We start from the raw sequence: 17,500 nt of genomic DNA, 5'->3' as shown, positions 1-17,500 counted from the left end.
GCGTCCCTAACGCCATCCCAACGCGCCCTGGTCGGGCACAGCCCTGGTCGGGCTTAGATCACTGGAGCCTCTGGAGATCAAGAACTCCAGAAGCCTAGGGTCAGGCCTATTGCAGAGGCATCTTGTGCCTGGCCATTCCGGGATTGTTGTGTTTCAGGGCCTAGCCATCAATACTCCTGGGATTTCTTTCCATGAGAACCCTCATGTCCCTGTCCTCCCACAAGCCCGAGCTTTTATGTAAAATAAAGTGTGCTCTGTGGGCCTTCCCCTATGTGCTCTCTGCCTAATCTCTTTCTCCCAAGCTGAGCTCTGCAGGTAAATGTATCTATCTGACTGAGGGGCTAGGGAGGGCCTTTCCCAGCAGTCTTACAAGCCAAGAGTTCAGAGAAAGCACCTGCTCTGGGAAGGAGACTCTGCTCACAGAGAAGACAAGTCCAACATAACACAGTGAAGATGGGATGGGCAAGACACACGCCTCACGGGCTGGTAGCACGCAAACAGAGGAGCAGGGAGCTACGCTAAGCAGGCAAAGAGAAAAGTCATGTATGAGTCTCATGCACTGTGACCGGTAGTAATACTGGCTCTAACACCATTAGACAGTAGTCTACACATCATAAATTACAACAGTAACAAGACACTAAGCAAATGACAAATGCTGTATGGCATAAAGACGCCTTATATAATACAAGCTCCAGGCAGGCGCACACATGTCAAGACATATATTGAGTCTCAGGAAATGTATACAGTCAATAGTCTCTGTGGCGCAATCGGTTAGCGCGTTCGGCTGTTAACCGAAAGGTTGGTGGTTCAAGCCCACCCAGGGACGTAGCCTTTTGTCTGCATGAAACACAGATACGTACCTTTGCTCTTTCCTGCGTGCGATCCTTTCCCTGAATAGTTCAATCCTCAGCGTTCTCACTGCACCTGCAGTCAATTTCAATAATTAGGATAGAAAACAAAAGGCCAAGCCCTGTAATACAACCGTAGGCATATAAGCAGAGGAAAATAAGTCAAAAGGCCCACAGCATTTGATCATCTGGCATCGAAGGCTGCAAGTGTAAGGACCTCGTGGCGCAACGGTAGCGCGTCTGACTCCAGATCAGAAGGTTGCGTGTTCAAATCACGTCGGGGTCACTGCTTACCATTTTATTCCCCACTGAGTTCATATATATCATTTCGAAAACAAAGTCAAAAGAAAGCAACCTTGCATTGGCCGGGAATCGAACCCGGGCCTCCCGCGTGGCAGGCGAGAATTCTACCACTGAACCACCAATGCTTCACATGGTGTGTTCACAGCAAGAGCTCTGTCCAAGACAGTGGTCAGGTTCACACACTTAAATTGTACACATATGAACAAAGTGTGCGCAGCAGACATGATAACGCCAACGTTTCACATGATGATGGCAAGAATCAGATGCAGGAGACTATAAGTAATAATGTCTTTGCATTTGCTGAGGTCACTGGCTTGGTACTAGAGTTGTGGTTATCAGGGCATGATGGCAGGCTGCTCCTGACAGAAGTGGCTCACAGAATGCACCCGCCAGATCACCAGCACTATTGTGTTTCAGATCATGTCACTGAACTCTCCTCCTGGAAAATCCTTCCCACTGGCTTTGCCAGATTCTGTGTCCTCCCCAAAATGCTGGGGTGAAACGGGCAGAGTTCTGCGCCCTGCGCCCCTTTACGCGTCCCTAATGCCATCCCAACGCGCCCTGGTCGGGCTTAGATCACTGGAGCCTCTGGAGATCAAGAACTCCGGAAGCCTAGGGTCAGGCCTATTGCAGAGGCATCTTGTGCCTGGCCATTCCGGGATTGTTGTGTTTCAGGGCCTAGCCATCAATACTCCTGGGATTTCTTTCCAGGAGAACCCTCATGTCCCTGTCCTCCCACAAGCCCGAGCTTTTATGTAAAATAAAGTGTGCTCTGTGGGCCTTCCCCTATGTGCTCTCTGCCTAATCTCTTTCTCCCAAGCTGAGCTCTGCAGGTAAATGTATCTATCTGACTGAGGGGCTAGGGAGGGCCTTTCCCAGCAGTCTTACAAGCCAAGAGTTCAGAGAAAGCACCTGCTCTGGGAAGGAGACTCTGCTCACAGAGAAGACAAGTCCAACATAACACAGTGAAGATGGGATGGGCAAGACACACGCCTCACGGGCTGGTAGCACGCAAACAGAGGAGCAGGGAGCTACGCTAAGCAGGCAAAGAGAAAAGTCATGTATGAGTCTCATGCACTGTGACCGGTAGTAATACTGGCTCTAACACCATTAGACAGTAGTCTACACATCATAAATTACAACAGTAACAAGACACTAAGCAAATGACAAATGCTGTATGGCATAAAGACGCCTTATATAATACAAGCTCCAAGCAGGCGCACACATGTCAAGACATATATTGAGTCTCAGGAAATGTATACAGTCAATAGTCTCTGTGGCGCAATCGGTTAGCGCGTTCGGCTGTTAACCGAAAGGTTGGTGGTTCAAGCCCACCCAGGGACGTAGCCTTTTGTCTGCATGAAACACAGATACGTACCTTTGCTCTTTCCTGCGTGCGATCCTTTCCCTGAATAGTTCAATCCTCAGCGTTCTCACTGCACCTGCAGTCAATTTCAATAATTAGGATAGAAAACAAAAGGCCAAGCCCTGTAATACAACCGTAGGCATATAAGCAGAGGAAAATAAGTCAAAAGGCCCACAGCATTTGTTCATCTGGCATCAAAGGCTGCAAGTGTAAGGACCTCGTGGCGCAACGGTAGCGCGTCTGACTCCAGATCAGAAGGTTGCGTGTTCAAATCACGTCGGGGTCACTGCTTACCATTTTATTCCCCACTGAGTTCATATATATCATTTCGAAAACAAAGTCAAAAGAAAGCAACCTTGCATTGGCCGGGAATCGAACCCGGGCCTCCCGCGTGGCAGGCGAGAATTCTACCACTGAACCACCAATGCTTTACATGGTGTGTTCACAGCAAGAGCTCTGTCCAAGACAGTGGTCAGGTTCACACACTTAAATTGTACACATATGAACAAAGTGTGCGCAGCAGACATGATAACGCCAACGTTTCACATGATGATGGCAAGAATCAGATGCAGGAGACTATAAGTAATAATGTCTTTGCATTTGCTGAGGTCACTGGCTTGGTACTAGAGTTGTGGTTATCAGGGCATGATGGCAGGCTGCTCCTGACAGAAGTGGCTCACAGAATGCACCCGCCAGATCACCAGCACTATTGTGTTTGAGATCATGTCACTGAACTCTCCTCCTGGAAAATCCTTCCCACTGGCTTTGCCAGATTCTGTGTCCTCCCCAAAATGCTGGGGTGAAACGGGCAGAGTTCTGCGCCCTGCGCCCCTTTACGCGTCCCTAACGCCATCCCAACACGCCCTGGTCGGGCACAGCCCTGGTCGGGCTTAGATCACTGGAGCCTCTGGAGATCAAGAACTCCGGAAGCCTAGGGTCAGGCCTATTGCAGAGGCATCTTGTGCCTGGCCATTCCGGGATTGTTGTGTTTCAGGGCCTAGCCATCAATACTCCTGGGATTTCTTTCCATGAGAACCCTCATGTCCCTGTCCTCCCACAAGCCCGAGCTTTTATGTAAAATAAAGTGTGCTCTGTGGGCCTTCCCCTATGTGCTCTCTGCCTAATCTCTTTCTCCCAAGCTGAGCTCTGCAGGTAAATGTATCTATCTGACTGAGGGGCTAGGGAGGGCCTTTCCCAGCAGTCTTACAAGCCAAGAGTTCAGAGAAAGCACCTGCTCTGGGAAGGAGACTCTGCTCACAGAGAAGACAAGTCCAACATAACACAGTGAAGATGGGATGGGCAAGACACACGCCTCACGGGCTGGTAGCACGCAAACAGAGGAGCAGGGAGCTACGCTAAGCAGGCAAAGAGAAAAGTCATGTATGAGTCTCATGCACTGTGACCGGTAGTAATACTGGCTCTAACACCATTAGACAGTAGTCTACACATCATAAATTACAACAGTAACAAGACACTAAGCAAATGACAAATGCTGTATGGCATAAAGACGCCTTATATAATACAAGCTCCAGGCAGGCGCACACATGTCAAGACATATATTGAGTCTCAGGAAATGTATACAGTCAATAGTCTCTGTGGCGCAATCGGTTAGCGCGTTCGGCTGTTAACCGAAAGGTTGGTGGTTCAAGCCCACCCAGGGACGTAGCCTTTTGTCTGCATGAAACACAGATACGTACCTTTGCTCTTTCCTGCGTGCGATCCTTTCCCTGAATAGTTCAATCCTCAGCGTTCTCACTGCACCTGCAGTCAATTTCAATAATTAGGATAGAAAACAAAAGGCCAAGCCCTGTAATACAACCGTATTCATATAAGCAGAGGAAAATAAGTCAAAAGGCCCACAGCATTTGATCATCTGGCATCGAAGGCTGCAAGTGTAAGGACCTCGTGGCGCAACGGTAGCGCGTCTGACTCCAGATCAGAAGGTTGCGTGTTCAAATCACGTTGGGGTCACTGCATACCATTTTATTCCCCACTGAGTTCATATATATCATTTCGAAAACAAAGTCAAAAGAAAGCAACCTTGCATTGGCCGGGAATCGAACCCGGGCCTCCCGCGTGGCAGGCGAGAATTCTACCACTGAACCACCAATGCTTCACATGGTGTGTTCACAGCAAGAGCTCTGTCCAAGACAGTGGTCAGGTTCACACACTTAAATTGTACACATATGAACAAAGTGTGCGCAGCAGACATGATAACGCCAACGTTTCACATGATGATGGCAAGAATCAGATGCAGGAGACTATAAGTAATAATGTCTTTGCATTTGCTGAGGTCACTGGCTTGGTACTAGAGTTGTGGTTATCAGGGCATGATGGCAGGCTGCTCCTGACAGAAGTGGCTCACAGAATGCACCCGCCAGATCACCAGCACTATTGTGTTACAGATCATGTCACTGAACTCTCCTCCTGGAAAATCCTTCCCACTGGCTTTGCCAGATTCTGTGTCCTCCCCAAAATGCTGGGGTGAAACGGGCAGAGTTCTGCGCCCTGCGCCCCTTTACGCGTCCCTAATGCCACCCCAACGCGCCCTGGTCGGGCTTAGATCACTGGAGCCTCTGGAGATCAAGAACTCCGGAAGCCTAGGGTCAGGCCTATTGCAGAGGCATCTTGTGCCTGGCCATTCCGGGATTGTTGTGTATCAGGGCCTAGCCATCAATACTCCTGGGATTTCTTTCCAGGAGAACCCTCATGTCCCTGTCCTCCCACAAGCCCGAGCTTTTATGTAAAATAAAGTGTGCTCTGTGGGCCTTCCCCTATGTGCTCTCTGCCTAATCTCTTTCTCCCAAGCTGAGCTCTGCAGGTAAATGTATCTATCTGACTGAGGGGCTAGGGAGGGCCTTTCCCAGCAGTCTTACAAGCCAAGAGTTCAGAGAAAGCACCTGCTCTGGGAAGGAGACTCTGCTCACAGAAAAGACAAGTCCAACATAACACAGTGAAGATGGGATGGGCAAGACACACGCCTCACGGGCTGGTAGCACGCAAACAGAGGAGCAGGGAGCTACGCTAAGCAGGCAAAGAGAAAAGTCATGTATGAGTCTCATGCACTGTGACCGGTAGTAATACTGGCTCTAACACCATTAGACAGTAGTCTACACATCATAAATTACAACAGTAACAAGACACTAAGCAAATGACAAATGCTGTATGGCATAAAGACGCCTTATATAATACAAGCTCCAAGCAGGCGCACACATGTCAAGACATATATTGAGTCTCAGGAAATGTATACAGTCAATAGTCTCTATGGCGCAATCGGTTAGCGCGTTCGGCTGTTAACCGAAAGGTTGGTGGTTCAAGCCCACCCAGGGACGTTGCCTTTTGTCTGCATGAAACACAGATTTGCTCTTTCCTGCGTGCGATCCTTTCCCTGAATAGTTCAATCCTCAGCGTTCTCACTGCACCTGCAGTCAATTTCAATAATTAGGATAGAAAACAAAAGGCCAAGCCCTGTAATACAACCGTAGGCATATAAGCAGAGGAAAATAAGTCAAAAGGCCCACAGCATTTGTTCATCTGGCATCGAAGGCTGCAAGTGTAAGGACCTCGTGGCGCAACGGTAGCGCGTCTGACTCCAGATCAGAAGGTTGCGTGTTCAAATCACGTCGGGGTCACTGCTTACCATTTTATTCCCCACTGAGTTCATATATATCATTTCGAAAACAAAGTCAAAAGAAAGCAACCTTGCATTGGCCGGGAATCGAACCCGGGCTTCCCGCGTGGCAGGCGAGAATTCTACCACTGAACCACCAATGCTTCACATGGTGTGTTCACAGCAAGAGCTCTGTCCAAGACAGTGGTCAGGTTCACACACTTAAATTGTACACATATGAACAAAGTGTGCGCAGCAGACATGATAACGCCAACGTTTCACATGATGATGGCAAGAATCAGATGCAGGAGACTATAAGTAATAATGTCTTTGCATTTGCTGAGGTCACTGGCTTGGTACTAGAGTTGTGGTTATCAGGGCATGATGGCAGGCTGCTCCTGACAGAAGTGGCTCACAGAATGCACCCGCCAGATCACCAGCACTATTGTGTTTCAGATCATGTCACTGAACTCTCCTCCTGGAAAATCCTTCCCACTGGCTTTGCCAGATTCTGTGTCCTCCCCAAAATGCTGGGGTGAAACGGGCAGAGTTCTGCGCCCTGCGCCCCTTTACGCGTCCCTAACGCCATCCCAACGCGCCCTGGTCGGGCACAGCCCTGGTCGGGCTTAGATCACTGGAGCCTCTGGAGATCAAGAACTCCGGAAGCCTAGGGTCAGGCCTATTGCAGAGGCATCTTGTGCCTGGCCATTCCGGGATTGTTGTGTTTCAGGGCCTAGCCATCAATACTCCTGGGATTTCTTTCCATGAGAACCCTCATGTCCCTGTCCTCCCACAAGCCCGAGCTTTTATGTAAAATAAAGTGTGCTCTGTGGGCCTTCCCCTATGTGCTCTCTGCCTAATCTCTTTCTCCCAAGCTGAGCTCTGCAGGTAAATGTATCTATCTGACTGAGGGGCTAGGGAGGGCCTTTCCCAGCAGTCTTACAAGCCAAGAGTTCAGAGAAAGCACCTGCTCTGGGAAGGAGACTCTGCTCACAGAGAAGACAAGTCCAACATAACACAGTGAAGATGGGATGGGCAAGACACACGCCTCACGGGCTGGTAGCACGCAAACAGAGGAGCAGGGAGCTACGCTAAGCAGGCAAAGAGAAAAGCCATGTATGAGTCTCATGCACTGTGACCGGTAGTAATACTGGCTCTAACACCATTAGACAGTAGTCTACACATCCTAAATTAACACAGTAACAAGACACTAAGCAAATGACAAATGCTGTATGGCATAAAGACGCCTTATATAATACAAGCTCCAGGCAGGCGCACACATGTCAAGACATATATTGAGTCTCAGGAAATGTATACAGTCAATAGTCTCTGTGGCGCAATCGGTTAGCGCGTTCGGCTGTTAACCGAAAGGTTGGTGGTTCAAGCCCACCCAGGGACGTAGCCTTTTGTCTGCATGAAACACAGATACGTACCTTTGCTCTTTCCTGCGTGCGATCCTTTCCCTGAATAGTTCAATCCTCAGCGTTCTCACTGCACCTGCAGTCAATTTCAATAATTAGGATAGAAAACAAAAGGCCAAGCCCTGTAATACAACCGTATTCATATAAGCAGAGGAAAATAAGTCAAAAGGCCCACAGCATTTGATCATCTGGCATCGAAGGCTGCAAGTGTAAGGACCTCGTGGCGCAACGGTAGCGCGTCTGACTCCAGATCAGAAGGTTGCGTGTTCAAATCACGTTGGGGTCACTGCTTACCATTTTATTCCCCACTGAGTTCATATATATCATTTCGAAAACAAAGTCAAAAGAAAGCAACCTTGCATTGGCCGGGAATCGAACCCGGGCCTCCCGCGTGGCAGGCGAGAATTCTACCACTGAACCACCAATGCTTCACATGGTGTGTTCACAGCAAGAGCTCTGTCCAAGACAGTGGTCAGGTTCACACACTTAAATTGTACACATATGAACAAAGTGTGCGCAGCAGACATGATAACGCCAACGTTTCACATGATGATGGCAAGAATCAGATGCAGGAGACTATAAGTAATAATGTCTTTGCATTTGCTGAGGTCACTGGCTTGGTACTAGAGTTGTGGTTATCAGGGCATGATGGCAGGCTGCTCCTGACAGAAGTGGCTCACAGAATGCACCCGCCAGATCACCAGCACTATTGTGTTTCAGATCATGTCACTGAACTCTCCTCCTGGAAAATCCTTCCCACTGGCTTTGCCAGATTCTGTGTCCTCCCCAAAATGCTGGGGTGAAACGGGCAGAGTTCTGCGCCCTGCGCCCCTTTACGCGTCCCTAATGCCACCCCAACGCGCCCTGGTCGGGCTTAGATCACTGGAGCCTCTGGAGATCAAGAACTCCGGAAGCCTAGGGTCAGGCCTATTGCAGAGGCATCTTGTGCCTGGCCATTCCGGGATTGTTGTGTATCAGGGCCTAGCCATCAATACTCCTGGGATTTCTTTCCAGGAGAACCCTCATGTCCCTGTCCTCCCACAAGCCCGAGCTTTTATGTAAAATAAAGTGTGCTCTGTGGGCCTTCCCCTATGTGCTCTCTGCCTAATCTCTTTCTCCCAAGCTGAGCTCTGCAGGTAAATGTATCTATCTGACTGAGGGGCTAGGGAGGGCCTTTCCCAGCAGTCTTACAAGCCAAGAGTTCAGAGAAAGCACCTGCTCTGGGAAGGAGACTCTGCTCACAGAAAAGACAAGTCCAACATAACACAGTGAAGATGGGATGGGCAAGACACACGCCTCACGGGCTGGTAGCACGCAAACAGAGGAGCAGGGAGCTACGCTAAGCAGGCAAAGAGAAAAGTCATGTATGAGTCTCATGCACTGTGACCGGTAGTAATACTGGCTCTAACACCATTAGACAGTAGTCTACACATCATAAATTACAACAGTAACAAGACACTAAGCAAATGACAAATGCTGTATGGCATAAAGACGCCTTATATAATACAAGCTCCAAGCAGGCGCACACATGTCAAGACATATATTGAGTCTCAGGAAATGTATACAGTCAATAGTCTCTATGGCGCAATCGGTTAGCGCGTTCGGCTGTTAACCGAAAGGTTGGTGGTTCAAGCCCACCCAGGGACGTTGCCTTTTGTCTGCATGAAACACAGATTTGCTCTTTCCTGCGTGCGATCCTTTCCCTGAATAGTTCAATCCTCAGCGTTCTCACTGCACCTGCAGTCAATTTCAATAATTAGGATAGAAAACAAAAGGCCAAGCCCTGTAATACAACCGTAGGCATATAAGCAGAGGAAAATAAGTCAAAAGGCCCACAGCATTTGTTCATCTGGCATCGAAGGCTGCAAGTGTAAGGACCTCGTGGCGCAACGGTAGCGCGTCTGACTCCAGATCAGAAGGTTGCGTGTTCAAATCACGTCGGGGTCACTGCTTACCATTTTATTCCCCACTGAGTTCATATATATCATTTCGAAAACAAAGTCAAAAGAAAGCAACCTTGCATTGGCCGGGAATCGAACCCGGGCTTCCCGCGTGGCAGGCGAGAATTCTACCACTGAACCACCAATGCTTCACATGGTGTGTTCACAGCAAGAGCTCTGTCCAAGACAGTGGTCAGGTTCACACACTTAAATTGTACACATATGAACAAAGTGTGCGCAGCAGACATGATAACGCCAACGTTTCACATGAAGATGGCAAGAATCAGATGCAGGAGACTATAAGTAATAATGTCTTTGCATTTGCTGAGGTCACTGGCTTGGTACTAGAGTTGTGGTTATCAGGGCATGATGGCAGGCTGCTCCTGACAGAAGTGGCTCACAGAATGCACCCGCCAGATCACCAGCACTATTGTGTTTCAGATCATGTCACTGAACTCTCCTCCTGGAAAATCCTTCCCACTGGCTTTGCCAGATTCTGTGTCCTCCCCAAAATGCTGGGGTGAAACGGGCAGAGTTCTGCGCCCTGCGCCCCTTTACGCGTCCCTAACGCCATCCCAACGCGCCCTGGTCGGGCACAGCCCTGGTCGGGCTTAGATCACTGGAGCCTCTGGAGATCAAGAACTCCGGAAGCCTAGGGTCAGGCCTATTGCAGAGGCATCTTGTGCCTGGCCATTCCGGGATTGTTGTGTTTCAGGGCCTAGCCATCAATACTCCTGGGATTTCTTTCCATGAGAACCCTCATGTCCCTGTCCTCCCACAAGCCCGAGCTTTTATGTAAAATAAAGTGTGCTCTGTGGGCCTTCCCCTATGTGCTCTCTGCCTAATCTCTTTCTCCCAAGCTGAGCTCTGCAGGTAAATGTATCTATCTGACTGAGGGGCTAGGGAGGGCCTTTCCCAGCAGTCTTACAAGCCAAGAGTTCAGAGAAAGCACCTGCTCTGGGAAGGAGACTCTGCTCACAGAGAAGACAAGTCCAACATAACACAGTGAAGATGGGATGGGCAAGACACACGCCTCACGGGCTGGTAGCACGCAAACAGAGGAGCAGGGAGCTACGCTAAGCAGGCAAAGAGAAAAGCCATGTATGAGTCTCATGCACTGTGACCGGTAGTAATACTGGCTCTAACACCATTAGACAGTAGTCTACACATCCTAAATTAACACAGTAACAAGACACTAAGCAAATGACAAATGCTGTATGGCATAAAGACGCCTTATATAATACAAGCTCCAGGCAGGCGCACACATGTCAAGACATATATTGAGTCTCAGGAAATGTATACAGTCAATAGTCTCTGTGGCGCAATCGGTTAGCGCGTTCGGCTGTTAACCGAAAGGTTGGTGGTTCAAGCCCACCCAGGGACGTAGCCTTTTGTCTGCATGAAACACAGATACGTACCTTTGCTCTTTCCTGCGTGCGATCCTTTCCCTGAATAGTTCAATCCTCAGCGTTCTCACTGCACCTGCAGTCAATTTCAATAATTAGGATAGAAAACAAAAGGCCAAGCCCTGTAATACAACCGTAGGCATATAAGCAGAGGAAAATAAGTCAAAAGGCCCACAGCATTTGTTCATCTGGCATCGAAGGCTGCAAGTGTAAGGACCTCGTGGCGCAACGGTAGCGCGTCTGACTCCAGATCAGAAGGTTGCGTGTTCAAATCACGTCGGGGTCACTGCTTACCATTTTATTCCCCACTGAGTTCATATATATCATTTCGAAAACAAAGTCAAAAGAAAGCAACCTTGCATTGGCCGGGAATCGAACCCGGGCCTCCCGCGTGGCAGGCGAGAATTCTACCACTGAACCACCAATGCTTCACATGGTGTGTTCACAGCAAGAGCTCTGTCCAAGACAGTGGTCAGGTTCACACACTTAAATTGTACACATATGAACAAAGTGTGCGCAGCAGACATGATAACGCCAACGTTTCACATGATGATGGCAAGAATCAGATGCAGGAGACTATAAGTAATAATGTCTTTGCATTTGCTGAGGTCACTGGCTTGGTACTAGAGTTGTGGTTATCAGGGCATGATGGCAGGCTGCTCCTGACAGAAGTGGCTCACAGAATGCACCCGCCAGATCACCAGCACTATTGTGTTTCAGATCATGTCACTGAACTCTCCTCCTGGAAAATCCTTCCCACTGGCTTTGCCAGATTCTGTGTCCTCCCCAAAATGCTGGGGTGAAACGGGCAGAGTTCTGCGCCCTGCGCCCCTTTACGCGTCCCTAACGCCATCCCAACGCGCCCTGGTCGGGCACAGCCCTGGTCGGGCTTAGATCACTGGAGCCTCTGGAGATCAAGAACTCCGGAAGCCTAGGGTCAGGCCTATTGCAGAGGCATCTTGTGCCTGGCCATTCCGGGATTGTTGTGTTTCAGGGCCTAGCCATCAATACTCCTGGGATTTCTTTCCATGAGAACCCTCATGTCCCTGTCCTCCCACAAGCCCGAGCTTTTATGTAAAATAAAGTGTGCTCTGTGGGCCTTCCCCTATGTGCTCTCTGCCTAATCTCTTTCTCCCAAGCTGAGCTCTGCAGGTAAATGTATCTATCTGACTGAGGGGCTAGGGAGGGCCTTTCCCAGCAGTCTTACAAGCCAAGAGTTCAGAGAAAGCACCTGCTCTGGGAAGGAGACTCTGCTCACAGAGAAGACAAGTCCAACATAACACAGTGAAGATGGGATGGGCAAGACACACGCCTCACGGGCTGGTAGCACGCAAACAGAGGAGCAGGGAGCTACGCTAAGCAGGCAAAGAGAAAAGTCATGTATGAGTCTCATGCACTGTGACCGGTAGTAATACTGGCTCTAACACCATTAGACAGTAGTCTACACATCATAAATTACAACAGTAACAAGACACTAAGCAAATGACAAATGCTGTATGGCATAAAGACGCCTTATATAATACAAGCTCCAGGCAGGCGCACACATGTCAAGACATATATTGAGTCTCAGGAAATGTATACAGTCAATAGTCTCTGTGGCGCAATCGGTTAGCGCGTTCGGCTGTTAACCGAAAGGTTGGTGGTTCAAGCCCACCCAGGGACGTAGCCTTTTGTCTGCATGAAACACAGATACGTACCTTTGCTCTTTCCTGCGTGCGATCCTTTCCCTGAATAGTTCAATCCTCAGCGTTCTCACTGCACCTGCAGTCAATTTCAATAATTAGGATAGAAAACAAAAGGCCAAGCCCTGTAATACAACCGTAGGCATATAAGCAGAGGAAAATAAGTCAAAAGGCCCACAGCATTTGTTCATCTGGCATCGAAGGCTGCAAGTGTAAGGACCTCGTGGCGCAACGGTAGCGCGTCTGACTCCAGATCAGAAGGTTGCGTGTTCAAATCACGTCGGGGTCACTGCTTACCATTTTATTCCCCACTGAGTTCATATATATCATTTTGAAAACAAAGTCAAAAGAAAGCAACCTTGCATTGGCCGGGAATCGAACCCGGGCCTCCCGCGTGGCAGGCGAGAATTCTACCACTGAACCACCAATGCTTTACATGGTGTGTTCACAGCAAGAGCTCTGTCCAAGACAGTGGTCAGGTTCACACACTTAAATTGTACACATATGAACAAAGTGTGCGCAGCAGACATGATAACGCCAACGTTTCACATGATGATGGCAAGAATCAGATGCAGGAGACTATAAGTAATAATGTCTTTGCATTTGCTGAGGTCACTGGCTTGGTACTAGAGTTGTGGTTATCAGGGCATGATGGCAGGCTGCTCCTGACAGAAGTGGCTCACAGAATGCACCCGCCAGATCACCAGCACTATTGTGTTTCAGATCATGTCACTGAACTCTCCTCCTGGAAAATCCTTCCCACTGGCTTTGCCAGATTCTGTGTCCTCCCCAAAATGCTGGGGTGAAACGGGCAGAGTTCTGCGCCCTGCGCCCCTTTACGCGTCCCTAACGCCATCCCAACGCGCCCTGGTCGGGCACAGCCCTGGTCGGGCTTTGATCACTGGAGCCTCTGGAGATCAAGAACTCCGGAAGCCTAGGGTCAGGCCTATTGCAGAGGCATCTTGTGCCTGGCCATTCCGGGATTGTTGTGTTTCAGGGCCTAGCCATCAATACTCCTGGGATTTCTTTCCATGAGAACCCTCATGCCCCTGTCCTCCCACAAGCCCGAGCTTTTATGTAAAATAAAGTGTGCTCTGTGGGCCTTCCCCTATGTGCTCTCTGCCTAATCTCTTTCTCCCAAGCTGAGCTCTGCAGGTAAATGTATCTATCTGACTGAGGGGCTAGGGAGGGCCTTTCCCAGCAGTCTTACAAGCCAAGAGTTCAGAGAAAGCACCTGCTCTGGGAAGGAGACTCTGCTCACAGAGAAGACAAGTCCAACATAACACAGTGAAGATGGGATGGGCAAGACACACGCCTCACGGGCTGGTAGCACGCAAACAGAGGAGCAGGGAGCTACGCTAAGCAGGCAAAGAGAAAAGTCATGTATGAGTCTCATGCACTGTGACCGGTAGTAACACTGGCTCTAACACCATTAGACAGTAGTCTACACATCATAAATTACAACAGTAACAAGACACTAAGCAAATGACAAATGCTGTATGGCATAAAGACGCCTTATATAATACAAGCTCCAGGCAGGCGCACACATGTCAAGACATATATTGAGTCTCAGGAAATGTATACAGTCAATAGTCTCTGTGGCGCAATCGGTTAGCGCGTTCGGCTGTTAACCGAAAGGTTGGTGGTTCAAGCCCACCCAGGGACGTAGCCTTTTGTCTGCATGAAACACAGATACGTACCTTTGCTCTTTCCTGCGTGCGATCCTTTCCCTGAATAGTTCAATCCTCAGCGTTCTCACTGCACCTGCAGTCAATTTCAATAATTAGGATAGAAAACAAAAGGCCAAGCCCTGTAATACAACCGTAGGCATATAAGCAGAGGAAAATAAGTCAAAAGGCCCACAGCATTTGTTCATCTGGCATCGAAGGCTGCAAGTGTAAGGACCTCGTGGCGCAACGGTAGCGCGTCTGACTCCAGATCAGAAGGTTGCGTGTTCAAATCACGGCGGGGTCACTGCTTACCATTTTATTCCCCACTGAGTTCATATATATCATTTCGAAAACAAAGTCAAAAGAAAGCAACCTTGCATTGGCCGGGAATCGAAACCGGGCCTCCCGCGTGGCAGGCGAGAATTCTACCACTGAACCACCAATGCTTCACATGGTGTGTTCACAGCAAGAGCTCTGTCCAAGACAGTGGTCAGGTTCACACACTTAAATTGTACACATATGAACAAAGTGTGCGCAGCAGACATGATAACGCCAACGTTTCACATGATGATGGCAAGAATCAGATGCAGGAGACTATAAGTAATAATGTCTTTGCATTTGCTGAGGTCACTGGCTTGGTACTAGAGTTGTGGTTATCAGGGCATGATGGCAGGCTGCTCCTGACAGAAGTGGCTCACAGAATGCACCCGCCAGATCACCAGCACTATTGTGTTTCAGATCATGTCACTGAACTCTCCTCCTGGAAAATCCTTCCCACTGGCTTTGCCAGATTCTGTGTCCTCCCCAAAATGCTGGGGTGAAACGGGCAGAGTTCTGCGCCCTGCGCCCCTTTACGCGTCCCTAACGCCATCCCAACGCGCCCTGGTCGGGCACAGCCCTGGTCGGGCTTAGATCACTGGAGCCTCTGGAGATCAAGAACTCCGGAAGCCTAGGGTCAGGCCTATTGCAGAGGCATCTTGTGCCTGGCCATTCCGGGATTGTTGTGTTTCAGGGCCTAGCCATCAATACTCCTGGGATTTCTTTCCATGAGAACCCTCATGCCCCTGTCCTCCCACAAGCCCGAGCTTTTATGTAAAATAAAGTGTGCTCTGTGGGCCTTCCCCTATGTGCTCTCTGCCTAATCTCTTTCTCCCAAGCTGAGCTCTGCAGGTAAATGTATCTATCTGACTGAGGGGCTAGGGAGGGCCTTTCCCAGCAGTCTTACAAGCCAAGAGTTCAGAGAAAGCACCTGCTCTGGGAAGGAGACTCTGCTCACAGAGAAGACAAGTCCAACATAACACAGTGAAGATGGGATGGGCAAGACACACGCCTCACGGGCTGGTAGCACGCAAACAGAGGAGCAGGGAGCTACGCTAAGCAGGCAAAGAGAAAAGTCATGTATGAGTCTCATGCACTGTGACCGGTAGTAATACTGGCTCTAACACCATTAGACAGTAGTCTACACATCATAAATTACAACAGTAACAAGACACTAAGCAAATGACAAATGCTGTATGGCATAAAGACTCCTTATATAATACAAGCTCCAGGCAGGCGCACACATGTCAAGACATATATTGAGTCTCAGGAAATGTATACAGTCAATAGTCTCTGTGGCGCAATCGGTTAGCGCGTTCGGCTGTTAACCGAAAGGTTGGTGGTTCAAGCCCACCCAGGGACGTAGCCTTTTGTCTGCATGAAACACAGATACGTACCTTTGCTCTTTCCTGCGTGCGATCCTTTCCCTGAATAGTTCAATCCTCAGCGTTCTCACTGCACCTGCAGTCAATTTCAATAATTAGGATAGAAAACAAAAGGCCAAGCCCTGTAATACAACCGTAGGCATATAAGCAGAGGAAAATAAGTCAAAAGGCCCACAGCATTTGTTCATCTGGCATCGAAGGCTGCAAGTGTAAGGACCTCGTGGCGCAACGGTAGCGCGTCTGACTCCAGATCAGAAGGTTGCGTGTTCAAATCACGTCGGGGTCACTGCTTACCATTTTATTCCCCACTGAGTTCATAGATATCATTTCGAAAACAAAGTCAAAAGAAAGCAACCTTGCATTGGCCGGGAATCGAACCCGGGCCTCCCGCGTGGCAGGCGAGAATTCTACCACTGAACCACCAATGCTTCACATGGTGTGTTCACAGCAAGAGCTCTGTCCAAGACAGTGGTCAGGTTCACACACTTAAATTGTACACATATGAACAAAGTGTGCGCAGCAGACATGATAACGCCAACGTTTCACATGATGATGGCAAGAATCAGATGCAGGAGACTATAAGTAATAATGTCTTTGCATTTGCTGAGGTCACTGGCTTGGTACTAGAGTTGTGGTTATCAGGGCATGATGGCAGGCTGCTCCTGACAGAAGTGGCTCACAGAATGCACCCGCCAGATCACCAGCACTATTGTGTTTCAGATCATGTCACTGAACTCTCCTCCTGGAAAATCCTTCCCACTGGCTTTGCCAGATTCTGTGTCCTCCCCAAAATGCTGGGGTGAAACGGGCAGAGTTCTGCGCCCTGCGCCCCTTTACGCGTCCCTAACGCCATCCCAACGCGCCCTGGTCGGGCACAGCCCTGGTCGGGCTTAGATCACTGGAGCCTCTGGAGATCAAGAACTCCGGAAGCCTAGGGTCAGGCCTATTGCAGAGGCATCTTGTGCCTGGCCATTCCGGGATTGTTGTGTTTCAGGGCCTAGCCATCAATACTCCTGGGATTTCTTTCCATGAGAACCCTCATGTCCCTGTCCTCCCACAAGCCCGAGCTTTTATGTAAAATAAAGTGTGCTCTGTGGGCCTTCCCCTATGTGCTCTCTGCCTAATCTCTTTCTCCCAAGCTGAGCTCTGCAGGTAAATGTATCTATCTGACTGAGGGGCTAGGGAGGGCCTTTCCCAGCAGTCTTACAAGCCAAGAGTTCAGAGAAAGCACCTGCTCTGGGAAGGAGACTCTGCTCACAGAGAAGACAAGTCCAACATAACACAGTGAAGATGGGATGGGCAAGACACACGCCTCACGGGCTGGTAGCACGCAAACAGAGGAGCAGGGAGCTACGCTAAGCAGGCAAAGAGAAAAGTCATGTATGAGTCTCATGCACTGTGACCGGTAGTAATACTGGCTCTAACACCATTAGACAGTAGTCTACACATCATAAATTACAACAGTAACAAGACACTAAGCAAATGACAAATGCTGTATGGCATAAAGACGCCTTATATAATACAAGCTCCAGGCAGGCGCACACATGTCAA

The 17,500-nt window shown here is 49.2% G+C and overlaps 30 non-coding genes across 30 annotated transcripts; 20 read left to right on the top strand and 10 right to left on the bottom strand.

The window, feature by feature from the left end:
• The first annotated feature begins 752 nt into the window (after positions 1-752).
• TRNAN-GUU (transfer RNA asparagine (anticodon GUU)) lies at positions 753-826 on the top strand. The gene has a single exon. It is a non-coding gene; the product is annotated as a tRNA-Asn (tRNA).
• Positions 827-1,062: 236 nt separating this feature from the next.
• TRNAW-CCA (transfer RNA tryptophan (anticodon CCA)) lies at positions 1,063-1,134 on the top strand. The gene has a single exon. It is a non-coding gene; the product is annotated as a tRNA-Trp (tRNA).
• Positions 1,135-1,205: 71 nt separating this feature from the next.
• Positions 1,206-1,276, bottom strand: TRNAG-GCC (transfer RNA glycine (anticodon GCC)). The gene has a single exon. It is a non-coding gene; the product is annotated as a tRNA-Gly (tRNA).
• A 1,145-nt stretch (positions 1,277-2,421) lies between these two features.
• On the top strand, positions 2,422-2,495 carry TRNAN-GUU (transfer RNA asparagine (anticodon GUU)). Its single transcript has one exon. It is a non-coding gene; the product is annotated as a tRNA-Asn (tRNA).
• Positions 2,496-2,731: 236 nt separating this feature from the next.
• On the top strand, positions 2,732-2,803 carry TRNAW-CCA (transfer RNA tryptophan (anticodon CCA)). Its single transcript has one exon. It is a non-coding gene; the product is annotated as a tRNA-Trp (tRNA).
• A 71-nt stretch (positions 2,804-2,874) lies between these two features.
• Positions 2,875-2,945, bottom strand: TRNAG-GCC (transfer RNA glycine (anticodon GCC)). Its single transcript has one exon. It is a non-coding gene; the product is annotated as a tRNA-Gly (tRNA).
• Positions 2,946-4,106: 1,161 nt separating this feature from the next.
• On the top strand, positions 4,107-4,180 carry TRNAN-GUU (transfer RNA asparagine (anticodon GUU)). Its single transcript has one exon. It is a non-coding gene; the product is annotated as a tRNA-Asn (tRNA).
• Positions 4,181-4,416: 236 nt separating this feature from the next.
• TRNAW-CCA (transfer RNA tryptophan (anticodon CCA)) lies at positions 4,417-4,488 on the top strand. The gene has a single exon. It is a non-coding gene; the product is annotated as a tRNA-Trp (tRNA).
• A 71-nt stretch (positions 4,489-4,559) lies between these two features.
• TRNAG-GCC (transfer RNA glycine (anticodon GCC)) lies at positions 4,560-4,630 on the bottom strand. Its single transcript has one exon. It is a non-coding gene; the product is annotated as a tRNA-Gly (tRNA).
• Positions 4,631-5,775: 1,145 nt separating this feature from the next.
• Positions 5,776-5,849, top strand: TRNAN-GUU (transfer RNA asparagine (anticodon GUU)). The gene has a single exon. It is a non-coding gene; the product is annotated as a tRNA-Asn (tRNA).
• A 228-nt stretch (positions 5,850-6,077) lies between these two features.
• TRNAW-CCA (transfer RNA tryptophan (anticodon CCA)) lies at positions 6,078-6,149 on the top strand. The gene has a single exon. It is a non-coding gene; the product is annotated as a tRNA-Trp (tRNA).
• Positions 6,150-6,220: 71 nt separating this feature from the next.
• TRNAG-GCC (transfer RNA glycine (anticodon GCC)) lies at positions 6,221-6,291 on the bottom strand. The gene has a single exon. It is a non-coding gene; the product is annotated as a tRNA-Gly (tRNA).
• Positions 6,292-7,452: 1,161 nt separating this feature from the next.
• Positions 7,453-7,526, top strand: TRNAN-GUU (transfer RNA asparagine (anticodon GUU)). Its single transcript has one exon. It is a non-coding gene; the product is annotated as a tRNA-Asn (tRNA).
• Positions 7,527-7,762: 236 nt separating this feature from the next.
• Positions 7,763-7,834, top strand: TRNAW-CCA (transfer RNA tryptophan (anticodon CCA)). Its single transcript has one exon. It is a non-coding gene; the product is annotated as a tRNA-Trp (tRNA).
• Positions 7,835-7,905: 71 nt separating this feature from the next.
• On the bottom strand, positions 7,906-7,976 carry TRNAG-GCC (transfer RNA glycine (anticodon GCC)). The gene has a single exon. It is a non-coding gene; the product is annotated as a tRNA-Gly (tRNA).
• Positions 7,977-9,121: 1,145 nt separating this feature from the next.
• On the top strand, positions 9,122-9,195 carry TRNAN-GUU (transfer RNA asparagine (anticodon GUU)). The gene has a single exon. It is a non-coding gene; the product is annotated as a tRNA-Asn (tRNA).
• A 228-nt stretch (positions 9,196-9,423) lies between these two features.
• Positions 9,424-9,495, top strand: TRNAW-CCA (transfer RNA tryptophan (anticodon CCA)). The gene has a single exon. It is a non-coding gene; the product is annotated as a tRNA-Trp (tRNA).
• Positions 9,496-9,566: 71 nt separating this feature from the next.
• On the bottom strand, positions 9,567-9,637 carry TRNAG-GCC (transfer RNA glycine (anticodon GCC)). Its single transcript has one exon. It is a non-coding gene; the product is annotated as a tRNA-Gly (tRNA).
• A 1,161-nt stretch (positions 9,638-10,798) lies between these two features.
• Positions 10,799-10,872, top strand: TRNAN-GUU (transfer RNA asparagine (anticodon GUU)). Its single transcript has one exon. It is a non-coding gene; the product is annotated as a tRNA-Asn (tRNA).
• A 236-nt stretch (positions 10,873-11,108) lies between these two features.
• Positions 11,109-11,180, top strand: TRNAW-CCA (transfer RNA tryptophan (anticodon CCA)). Its single transcript has one exon. It is a non-coding gene; the product is annotated as a tRNA-Trp (tRNA).
• A 71-nt stretch (positions 11,181-11,251) lies between these two features.
• Positions 11,252-11,322, bottom strand: TRNAG-GCC (transfer RNA glycine (anticodon GCC)). Its single transcript has one exon. It is a non-coding gene; the product is annotated as a tRNA-Gly (tRNA).
• Positions 11,323-12,483: 1,161 nt separating this feature from the next.
• On the top strand, positions 12,484-12,557 carry TRNAN-GUU (transfer RNA asparagine (anticodon GUU)). Its single transcript has one exon. It is a non-coding gene; the product is annotated as a tRNA-Asn (tRNA).
• A 236-nt stretch (positions 12,558-12,793) lies between these two features.
• On the top strand, positions 12,794-12,865 carry TRNAW-CCA (transfer RNA tryptophan (anticodon CCA)). Its single transcript has one exon. It is a non-coding gene; the product is annotated as a tRNA-Trp (tRNA).
• A 71-nt stretch (positions 12,866-12,936) lies between these two features.
• On the bottom strand, positions 12,937-13,007 carry TRNAG-GCC (transfer RNA glycine (anticodon GCC)). Its single transcript has one exon. It is a non-coding gene; the product is annotated as a tRNA-Gly (tRNA).
• Positions 13,008-14,168: 1,161 nt separating this feature from the next.
• TRNAN-GUU (transfer RNA asparagine (anticodon GUU)) lies at positions 14,169-14,242 on the top strand. Its single transcript has one exon. It is a non-coding gene; the product is annotated as a tRNA-Asn (tRNA).
• Positions 14,243-14,478: 236 nt separating this feature from the next.
• Positions 14,479-14,550, top strand: TRNAW-CCA (transfer RNA tryptophan (anticodon CCA)). Its single transcript has one exon. It is a non-coding gene; the product is annotated as a tRNA-Trp (tRNA).
• A 71-nt stretch (positions 14,551-14,621) lies between these two features.
• On the bottom strand, positions 14,622-14,692 carry TRNAG-GCC (transfer RNA glycine (anticodon GCC)). The gene has a single exon. It is a non-coding gene; the product is annotated as a tRNA-Gly (tRNA).
• A 1,161-nt stretch (positions 14,693-15,853) lies between these two features.
• On the top strand, positions 15,854-15,927 carry TRNAN-GUU (transfer RNA asparagine (anticodon GUU)). The gene has a single exon. It is a non-coding gene; the product is annotated as a tRNA-Asn (tRNA).
• A 236-nt stretch (positions 15,928-16,163) lies between these two features.
• On the top strand, positions 16,164-16,235 carry TRNAW-CCA (transfer RNA tryptophan (anticodon CCA)). Its single transcript has one exon. It is a non-coding gene; the product is annotated as a tRNA-Trp (tRNA).
• Positions 16,236-16,306: 71 nt separating this feature from the next.
• Positions 16,307-16,377, bottom strand: TRNAG-GCC (transfer RNA glycine (anticodon GCC)). The gene has a single exon. It is a non-coding gene; the product is annotated as a tRNA-Gly (tRNA).
• Positions 16,378-17,500: the final 1,123 nt, after the last annotated feature.

The sequence above is a fragment of the Lissotriton vulgaris genome, chromosome 1_1, assembly GCF_964263255.1.
Source record: "Lissotriton vulgaris chromosome 1_1, aLisVul1.2, whole genome shotgun sequence".
NCBI classification, from domain to species: Eukaryota; Metazoa; Chordata; class Amphibia; order Caudata; family Salamandridae; genus Lissotriton; species Lissotriton vulgaris.
This window is presented reverse-complemented; position numbering and strand designations above follow the sequence as displayed.